The sequence below is a fragment of the Trichechus manatus genome, unplaced genomic scaffold (assembly GCF_000243295.1).
Source record: "Trichechus manatus latirostris isolate Lorelei unplaced genomic scaffold, TriManLat1.0 scaffold00028, whole genome shotgun sequence".
In the NCBI taxonomy this organism is placed as follows: Eukaryota; Metazoa; Chordata; class Mammalia; order Sirenia; family Trichechidae; genus Trichechus; species Trichechus manatus.
This window is the reverse complement of record NW_004443964.1, coordinates 17064602-17075697: the sequence shown is the minus strand read 5'-3', so window position 1 is coordinate 17075697 and position 11096 is coordinate 17064602. Positions and strand designations below refer to the sequence as shown.

The following is an 11096-nucleotide window of genomic DNA, read 5'->3' as shown; positions in this document are numbered from 1 at the left end:
TTTAAGATCTTTGGTTAAATAACTTAAGTATTGTCTCATAGTGACCTATAATCAACTCCTGACAACTCTGAAACTTCATGGAAAGCCACAAAAAAAATTTTCATAAAGGAAAATAATAAAAATGTTTATTTAACATGTTATAAATTGTATGGAAAGTGCTGTCAAAATCAAGAGACATGCCTGATTCTTGTTGGGTTAAAATGTATATGTTAGTATTTCCTGTTATGTTTTTGCCTGGGATTAGACAGCAAATACATAATATTATGTCATAATTTTATTATTATCTCTTTATTGTTAACTTGGTCATAAATTTATTTTTGAATCTAGCATTTTCAAAGCCAGTAGTTTAATTGAAGAATTCACATCATTTACCTATGAAGCTCTTTTTATTACTACTCGGGTATTTAGAGACTTGGTATATTCTTAATATATCCTGACTATATGGTATTTTGTCTCAAGATTATTATGTATTATATCTAAAGCTCTTTAAAAATACGGTTAATAGTTATATTTAGAAATATTTTTATCTAAAGTTTTTTTAAACTGGTTTTATTTGGCCTTTATGTTGCACTTGTAATTAACTTCTATAAGGTCTTTCACTATTAAGAGTATTATTTTGTAAGTTAATCATGGCCATATTAAGCTTTGTCATCTGCAGGTAAGTTTTAACTTTACTGATTTGCTGAAAAGATTTGACCAAATATCTCAACAAAAAGATGAACTATATTGGACTTATGAAAAGGACTGTGACTAGACTCCATCAAGCTATCCAGAACTCTTATGTAGAAGGTGATGAGTTCACACATTACTGCTGATCCAGAATCACATGGAACAGAAATTAACTACTTAACACTGAGTAAACGAAAGGAAATTATGGGTTTTATGTAAGAATATTGCTGATGTTTTAAGGCCCTACTTTCTGGATATAAGAAATCATTTTCCTTTATCCTAAATTATCTAACTAATGAGTTTAGATATTGTAACTCTTGAATTAGGAGTTCTGTTGGTAAACTTGGCAAAGTTGTAACTATCATAACCAGAGAAGTGTCTGAAATTTGAGCTATGATTTTACAAAATAGAATAGTATTAGCCTTTCCTGTTAGTCTCTCAAGAAACAGTTTGTGCCTTAATAGATAAATGTTGCTGTATTTATATTAATACTCAATCTGAGGTTTTGTAAAATGGAGTTGCCGTTGAGGCACGTGAAAAGCAGTTACTGATGCTGCTTATGCATAAACAAACACCTATTATGGGGGGAGGCCCATCTATCCCAGCCAAATCTCCTCTAGGCTGCATTCTAGCAAACTGGAGGGGGTATAGATATGCGCCTATGACAAGAAAGAAAATAATGTGCTTATATAACAATGTATGGCCCCAATACTAGTGGGTGGACCAGAAATATTTGCTCCAAAATGGGTCTTTGGCTTACGGCACAATTTTTCAGCTTGACTTCTTTTGTAGGAAAAAATGGGACAAAGTTCCCTATATTCAAGCTTGCATGTCTCTCTAGCAAACTTTAAATCTCTCTAACCACGTTCTTTTCCAGGGAAAGCCAAAGGCGAAAGTGTTTCCTGAATCCTCACCAGAGGGTCCCCTCTTAGAAGGAATAGCCCCAATAACTGCTTCGGCTCCCCACACCATATAGGGAAGGTACGCTAGAAGCCGACAGGTCGGGGTTGAGGAATGATGGCAGAATCCCCCACCGAAAGGGCCGAGCCTGATTCTAGTCTGGCCAGCTTGAGAGGAACTGATGAAGGAAGGGAACCGGGAAGTAAGAGTCCGACTTCATCGAGTATGGTCTCCCCACTACACACACCCGTCAGGGTACTGCTTTCGGTGAGGGTACTGCTGGGGCTCGGGCAGGGCAATTTCCTCTGAGAAAAATTACAGCTGAAGGAGGAACAATGTTAGTACATACTTCTTTCTCTACCTCCAACTTGTATAACTGGAAGACTCACAATCCCCCTTATCGGAGTAACCCTAATAGGAGGGCAGAGCTGTTCCTTTCCATTTTCTACAGATTCCCCCTGAAAACGCATGCGCCTTGCCAGCGACACTGTTGCAAGAAGAAATAGTGACAGTGGCATTCTTTTCCATATTCAACAAAATGTCAATCCAGAGGTCTGGACATAAGAAAGGCCTGGGTGGGCCAAGTCAGCCACACAGGTTAAAATTACTTTAAAACCTGAAGCACCTATTATAAACCAGAGGCAATATCCCCTCCGCAAGGAAGCTTTGGAAGGGATCACACCACTGATGCATCGATACATAAAAATTGGACTTTTGAAATTTTGCCTGTTTCCGTACAACACCCCTGTCTTACCACTGTTGAAACCGGGAACAAGAGAATATCAGTCTGTTCAAGACCTAAGGAAAATCAGCCAAATAGTAGAGGACATTCATCCAATTGTGCCCAATCCATATACCCTTTGGGTTACTGTACCCAGACAATGTGCTTGGTTTTCAGTACTGGACTTGAAAGATGCCTTCTTTTGTATTCCTCTACACCCTGAGTCTCAGCCTCTATTTGCCACTGAATGGACTGATATTAAGACCGGGAATTGCTTTGGAGGCACTAACTCAAACCCTGGGACCAGCCAGGCAACCGGTGGCCTACTTTTCAAAACAGTCGGACAACGTGGCCTGGCGATGGCCCCCTTGTCTTTGAGCCGTGGCTGCAACATGTGACCTGTTACAGGAAGCCAAGAAAGTCACCCTTGGATAAAAGGTAACGGTAAACACACCACATACAGTTTTGCCTCTTTTCGAACAAAAGGGGGGCTTTTGGCTCACTGCAGGATGGATGTGAAAATATCAGGCAATCTTGTTAGACAAGTCCAATGTGGTTCTGAAGGCTGTCTCGTCCCTCAATCCGGCCACATTGCTGCCTACTTCGGAAGATGCCCCCGTACGTGACTGCCTAGAGATCACTGAAGAAGTTTATTCTAGTAGACCAGATCTCTCAGATGTTCCCTTGACTGACCCAGAGATAGAAATGTATACAGGTGGCAGTAGCTTTCTATGTGAAGGATGCCACAAGGCAGGATATGCGGTGGTGACACGAAGTGAGGTCTTAGAGGCAGCTCCACTTCCTGCCAGCACTTTGGCTCAAAAGGCAGAACTCATAGTCCTCGGGCGGGCCATGTGACTAGGAGTAGGCAGACACATAACTGCATATACTGATAATAAATATGCTCATCTGGTCCTTCACTCACACGGCGCCTTGTAGAAAGAAAGGGGACTTCTGACATGTGCCAACGAAGAAATAAAACATGTCCCAGAAATCCTGGAACTCCTGAAGGCAATCAATGATCCCCTTCGTGTGGCAATGGTATAATGCCCTGGACACGTGGAAATTTTAACTATCTGCTGGGTTTTTTTGTTTTTGTTTTTGTTTTTGTTTTTTATTGTACTTCAGGTGAAGGCTTACAGAACAAATAGTTTCTCATGAAACAGTAGTACACATGTTGTTTTATGACGTTGGTTAACAACCCCACAACATGTCAACCCTCTAACTTCTCTACGTTTTTTTTTGGTGAAAATACACATAGCCAAAGATACACCATTTCAAAAATTTCTACATGCACAGTTCAGTGATATTGACTATGCTCTTCCAATTGTGCTGCTATTCTTACTTAAGATGAAGGCTTACAGAACAAAATAGTTTCTCATTTAACAGTTACTACACATGTTGCCCTATAACAATGGTTAACAATCTCACAACACATCAACAATATCCTTACTCAACCTTGGGTTCCCTATCACCAGCTTCCTTGTCCCCTTCTGCCTTCTGGCCCTTGTCACTGGACTACTGAACCTCATTAGTCCCATTTGGTTTTATGGGGCTGTCCACTCCCAGGCTGAACGGTGAACCTCAGAGAAATATCTGCTGGTTTTTGTGGACACCTACTCAGCCTGTGTGGAGGCTTTCCTTTGTAGAACCGAATGAGCCCAAGAAGTGACCAAGGCGTTACTCAAAGAAATCACACCCTGTTTTGATCTTCCAGTCTCAGTACAGAGTGACAATAGGAGAGCTTTTATGGCAACAGTCACCCAAGAAGTCAATAAGGTTTTAGATATAAATTGGAAATTACACTCAGCCTGGAGACCACAATCGACTGGAAAGACCAAAAAGATGAAGCATACTCTGAAAAAGTCCTTGGCGAAACTTTGCCAGGAGACAAGCTCCACTTAGATACAAGTTCTCACCATTGCCCTGCTCAGAATCCCGGCAGCCCCTTGAAGCGGGCTCATATTGAGCCCTAATGAATTAATATATGGAGACCATTCCTGAAAAAGTCGACTTTCCCCACCTCGGTGATGACCAAGGTAAAGAAAAGAGACTGGGTCTGTTCTCTGAGAACTGTCATAAACACTGTTGATCAGTATGCTTCTTTTCATTTGTCTTTTCCTTCTGACACTCCCCTCCACAGGTTCCAATCCAGAGATCGGAGATCAAGCCCTGTTAAAAACCTAGAAGAATCAACCTCTGGAAGATCAACTGGCCCCTCAGTGGAAGGGACCTTTCGAAGTTCTCCTGACCACCTACTCGTCTCTGAAATTAGCAAGAGTAGCCGCATGGGTGCATCACTTGAGAGTAAAAGCAGCCCTGCCAGAAGAAGAGAAAGAAGCAGAAAACAAGGAGCCACCATACTCTTGTTCTCCAATTCAGGGCCTGAAGTACAAGTTCAAGAAGCTCACAGTACAATGATTTTGATCTTGTTTCCCTCTATCTTTCTATTTTTCCAGGAGACCTGGACAGAAAAAGTGCCAGTGATCTTACATGCAAAGGGGATACTGACCCTGCAAGCTGGGTACACTCTGACCCTCCTGTGTGTAGTCTCAGCCCTAACTCCAGTAGGTCCAGTTAAGTGGGCCACAGAAGAGCCCGAAAGAGGAACCTTAAGAATAGTGATTATTCTAGTTCGTTTTTGTGTTCCCTGTTTTATGAGAATATTAACAAAAGGAACTACAAATACTCTTAAGGCTAGAAAAATTTTTACCTTGGTAAGTCGAGATGCCCCTTTTTCAAGCTCTGAGGACGAATGTCATCTAATTCACCAAGATGCAGCCAATTTCCACTCTAACTCACCTCCCATCTATGGCCCCTAGTCAATCGGGTGGTTTGTCACCCCAACCGAAGCCCCTAACTAGCAGGAAGTCGTCAGAAAAGAAGCAACGCCCTGTTTATCAAGACTGAGGAACTTTCAATAAAAGGGGGGCGTGGAAGAGGCTGTATAGGCCCAGCTCACTACTATTACTCCCCATTGCTAACCCCCACATTGTTTTATGATCTTGTTTTTCCTTCCAGTTTCAGTCTCTACAAACGGTTTAAGATTAACTGATGTTCCTCTTTGGAGGGTGGAAAACAAGTAATAATGATCTAGGAATGACAAACTGAACAAAGCACTGATCTTGGGACAAGAAAACCAGGATGTCCCCAGATAACTCCCAAGAGAAGATTTAACTCATCTGGGATGTGACCACCTCAAGGGGGAACTAACACAAACTTCTAAGACCCATAATCCTGTCCCTATAAAAGCCTTTGGCCAATCTCCAGTTGGGGAGATGGGTGTTTTGGACAAATCTATTCCCCTCTGTCTCCTATATATCGATATATAATAAAACTCTTGCTACTCACCTCACCCCTGTCTCAGAATTGGCTATTGCGGCAGGCAGCTCCAATCCGCATTATTGCAGTAACTATGGAAACATTCTAAAACTGAATTATGGTGATAGTTGCACAGCTCTATATATTTACTAAAAATAGGGTTCATAAATTTAGCATATGAAACGACAAAACATCCAGTTAAATTTGAAAGTCTCATAAACAACAATTTTTTTTAGGATAATTATGTCTCAAATATTGTATAGGATATACTTATACTAAAAAAGTATCTCTTGTTTATCTGAAATTCAGATTTAACTGGGAGTTCTGTATTTCATCTTGCAATTCTAACTAATAAACACTGAATAAACACTCACAATAGGTGAATTTGATGGTATGTAAATTATATTGAATAAAACTGTTAAGAAATCTAACACCGTACCTAGAATAATATTGTTACCTAAAACAAATACAGCTTTTCCTGCCGCATACCCTTTCCACTCCCTCCCTACTTCAACTCCAGGCAAAATACATCTTCAAAAACCATCCCACCCACCCAGGCATGCACAGAAGTCACCAGTGTAAGAAAGCTTTGTTTTCCTGGGACCTAGGTCCTAAGAGGGCAAGGAAGGCCCTAAAGTCAGAAACACCACAGGGCCACCCAGGGAGTTTGTCGGGAGGAGCTGTCTGCTTCCTAGCTGCTCCCAATGCTGAAATCACCCTCAATTTGCTGCCCAGAAATTAGCAAAATGTATATATAGTCCATTCAACTCTCACTGGCTGGGTGGTCACTAAATGTCCTGTACCTGCTGAGTGGCGGGCTACAAAAATGTCCCTAAGGAGGTCACCATCTTGTGAGCCCTTTACACACACACACCCAACACACACACACACACACACACACACACACACACATCATTAAAAGAAAAGCACGAAAAAAAGTTAAAATTCTTCTTCTTTCCCTTCTAAGGGAGAGAAAGAAACTCTTTTTTTCATCCCCTTGCAATAAAATTAACTTTCATATATCTGTGGGGTTTGCTTCAGTGCTTCAAACCAGTTCATGCCGGTTCACCTCCTGGCTGAAATTTTGCCCTTCCACCCCAGATATACTGAATCAGAATCTACATTTTAACAAGATCCTGTTAAAATTCTTATGTATACACAGGAATCAACTGGGGATCTCATTTAACTTCTTAGGCATACATAAAAATCACTTGAGGTTCTTGTTAAAATGTAGCTTCCGATTCAATATATCTGGGATGGGAAGGCAAATTTTCAGCAGGGGGGAGAAACAGAATAAACTGGTTCAAAACCATGGTTTGCCTATAGAATTGCATTTTGCAGTCAGTAAGAAATTGTTACCTTTTTAGGTTTAATATGGTTCCACTTACCCATAGGAAACACAAAGCCACCTGCTGGTAGATTTGACTGTAAGTAATCCACATTCTGACCAACTGTCAAAATTATGGTAATCTGTTCTTTAATATTCACCCCATCTGAGATCTCATCTTAGAGACCAATTAAATGTGCTCTTGAGTGTTTATTTAGATAAACTTTTATCTTTATGAATATTTGCAAACTGACTCTTTTACCGAATGAATAGGACTCACCAATATTCCACTCTGTCCTCTTTACTTTTGTGGTACCATTTCAGTAAGAAGTGTTATGGATTGAATTGTGTCCCCCAAAAATGTGTCAACTTGGCTAGGCCATGATTCCCAGTATCGTGTTATTGTTCACCATTTTGTCTTCTGATGTGATTTTCCTATGTGTTCTAAATCCTACTTCTATGATGTTAAATGAGGTGGGATTAGAGACAGTTATGTTAATGAGGCAGGACTCAATCTACAAGAGTAGGTTGTGTCTTAAGTCAATTTCTTCTGAGATATAAAAGAGAGAAGCAAGCAGAGAGACAGTGGGACTTCATACCACCAAGAAAGCAGCACTGGGAGCAGAGCTTGTCCTTTGGACCTAGGGTTCTTGCCCTGAGAAGCTCCTAGACCAGTGGAAGGTTGATGACAAGAACCATCCCTCAGAATCGACAGAAAGGGAAAGCCTTCCCCTAGAGCTGGCACCCTGAATTTGGACTTCTAGCCTCCTAGACTGCAAGAGAATAAACTTCTCCTTGTTACAGCCATCCACTTGTGGTATTTCTGTTAAAGCAGCACTAGATGCCTAAACCCCAAGGGATTTCACAAAAATTGCACAAGAGCAATGCTGCTTCGATGACTGTTCATAAACCTGTAAACATAAGAATCTGGTGTTACTTAGCTCACCAACTATGTAAACATCACGAGTTTGACATCTAAGCTGGAAAGAGAAGTGCTCTTGAACTGTGTCAGTTCTTGGTGTACCAGAACAACAGTGCATCACTTGGGAGTTCTAGCGGGTAGAAACTGGTAATCAGTGAGAGAGAGTCCAAGTGGTTACCTGTGGGGAGGTAGCACAGGTTGAATAAAATGCCTGGCATTTTATGGCAATGTGCCAGGTGATTCACTGCACTAGTCGCTAAGTCCTATGAGGTTGGTACAGCTACAGTAACTCACCCATAGCCCTAGTGCTGGTTAGGGGCAGATCTGCGAGTTGGCCTCAGGGCCCTTGCTCTTACCACTCAGCTGGAGTTCCTCCAGGTTTTGGCTGGAATTCTGTCAACCTAGCCAGGTCATCCTTGTCTTTCAGGAACTTTAGTTAACTAAATACACACACAAACACATAAGAACAGAAAAATTATTGTTACTTAGTAAATGCCTTTTTGGATAAAGTCTTCCCAATGAGATTTATGAAATATAAATAATGGAGGAGCTTTTGATGGTGAAAAGTTAGGAAGCCCAGTCTGCTCAGAGTTATGGAAAATTCCAGAGTAGCAGGGAGTATTTTGCAGTGTCAAATTCTTACAGATCTGAAAGAAAGCAACTGGTTCCTAAGCACCAGATTATACATGTATTTGATGGTATTTTTCATCTAATGACTGCATTCATTTAATAAGCACTTCATTTAGTTTCTCCCTACCAGGATATTTCTAAAAGGACTTTAAAAAATATTTTATATTTCAAGTGACTCAATAGGAAAGCAAGCAACAATAAAAAGACTTTATAGGCAGCAACAGTGGATGGTCCGATCCATTCTCACTCTCTCCTCTTTGCCTTCCCCAGGCCAATCTGCAACTGCAGAAATTTGACAATGGCGCCATCTAATGGAAGACTAGAAGGCTAGCCAAAAAGTCATTTATTTTACTTTCTTTCAAATCTTCATATTATATTTGCTGCGGTTTCTGCTAAACACCCCTTTATCAGTTTTGGAAACTCCCATTCCTTATTTCAGTTTTAAGCTGTTGTTTTTAAAATAAATGCACTCTTAATGTAAAAAAAAGTCTTCAAGTATAAAAGTATATAAAACTTCCTTCCCCAGACGTAGTACTCTCTACATATACAAATAAATAAATGAATAAATAAAATGTAAATATAAACACAGATATATTTATATATGTGCATATATATCGACTTTTATAAATAAATGGCATATGTTGTATATTCTCTGCAACATGCTTCTTTTGCACTTCTTGCCCATCGCAAATATATTTCCATTTAAATACCTGGAGAACTACCTCATTTTTTAAAAAGCGAATTGAAAATATCTCATTGTGTACGGGGTTTCTTTTTCAGGTAATGAAAATGTTCCAAAATTAGATTCTCGTGATGGCTGCACGGCTATGTGAATATACTAAAAACCACTAAACTATACACTTTATTTTTTTCCCCTCAATAACTTTATTATTTATTTTGTATTTCTTTTCTTTTTTATTGTGCTTTAGATGCAGGTTTACAGAGTAAATTAGTTTCTCATTAAACAATTAATACACATATTGTTTTGTGACATTGGTTGCCAACCACGACATGTCAACACTCTCCCTTTCTTGACCTTGGGTTCCCCATTACCAACTTTCCTGTCCCCTCCTGCCTTCTCGTCCTCGCCCCTGGGCTGGTGTGTCCATTTAGTCTCATTTTGTTTTATGGCTCTGTCTAATCTTTGGCTGAAGGGCGAACCTCAGGAGTGACTTCAGTACTGAGTTAAAAGGGTGTCCAGGGGCCATACTCTCAAGGTTTTTCCAGTCTCTGTCAGACTGCTAAGTCTGGTCTTTTTTTGTGAGTTAGAATTTTGTTCTACGTTTATATCCAGCTCTGTCTGGGACCCTCTAATGTGATCTCTGTCAGAGCAGTCAGTGGTGGTGGCTGGACAACATCTAGTTACGCTGGACTCAGTCTGGTAGAGGCTGTGGTAATTGTGGTCCATTATTCCTTTGGACTAATCTTTCTCTTGTGTCTTTGGTTTTCTTCATTCTCCTTTGCTCCAGAATGGTGTGGGAACAGTGGAGTATCTTAGATAGCCACTCACAAGCTTTTAAGACCCCAGACGCTACTCACCAAAGTAGGATGTAGAACATTGTCTTTATAAACTATGTTATGCCAATTGAGCTAGATTTCCCCGGAGACTATGGTCCCCACAACCCTCAGCCCAGTAATTCGGTCCCTCAGGGAGTTTGGATGTGTCTATGAAGCTTCCATGACCTTGCCTTGGTCAAGTTCTGCTGGCTTTCCCAGTACTGTGTACTGGCTTATCCTTCACCAAAGTTACCACTTATCTATTGCCTAGTTAGTGTTTTTCCCTCCACACCCCTCCTCTCCCTAGTAACCATCAAAGATTGTTTCTGTTTGTAAACCTTTTCATGAGTTTTTATAATAGTGGACTCATACAGTATTTGTCCTTTTATGATTGACTCATTTCACTCAGCATAATGCCCTCCAGATTTGTCCATGTTGTGAGATGTTTTGAAGATTCATCATTGTTCTTTTTGTTGCGTAGTATTCCATTGTGTGTATACACCATAGTTTATCCATTCATCTGTTGATGGGTGCTTAGGTTGTTTCCATCTTCTTGCTGCTGTGAATAATGCTGCAGTGAACATGGGTGTGCATATGTCTATTCATCTAATGGCTCTTATTTCTCTAGGATATATGCCTAGGAGTGGGATTGCTGGATTGTAAGGTATTTCAATTTCTAGCTTTTTAAGGAAGTGCCATATCATTTTCCAAAATGGTTGTACCATTTTGCATTCCCACCAGCAGTGCGTAAGAGTCTTCATTCTCCCCACAGCCCCTCCAACATTTGTTATTTTCTGTTTTTGTGATTTGTGCCAGTAATGTTGGGGTGAGATGGTATCTCATGATAGTTTTGATTTGCATTTCTCTAATGGCTAGTGATTGCGAGCATTTCTTCATGTGTCTGTTAGCTGCCTGAATGTCTTCTTTGGTGAAGTGTCTGTTCATACATTCTGCCCATTTTTAAATTGGATTATTTGTCTTTTTGTTGCAGAGGTGTTGGATTTTCCTATACATTTTAGAGATTAGACCTTTGTCGGATTTGTCATAGCCAAAATTTTTTTCCCAGTTTGTAGACTCTCTTTTTATTCTTTCGGTGAAGTGTTTTGAAG

The 11096-nt window shown here is 40.3% G+C and overlaps 1 protein-coding gene across 4 annotated transcripts in view; it reads right to left on the bottom strand.

The window, feature by feature from the left end:
- PECAM1 (platelet and endothelial cell adhesion molecule 1) overlaps positions 1-5149 on the bottom strand; it is a 73681-nt gene extending 68532 nt beyond the window's left edge. For all 4 annotated transcript variants that reach the window (XM_023729339.1, XM_023729343.1, XM_023729341.1 and 1 more), the window contains exon 1: positions 5004-5149. The gene's annotated coding sequence lies outside the window, so the exon portion shown is untranslated. The remainder of the gene's footprint in view (positions 1-5003) is intronic.
- Positions 5150-11096: the final 5947 nt, after the last annotated feature.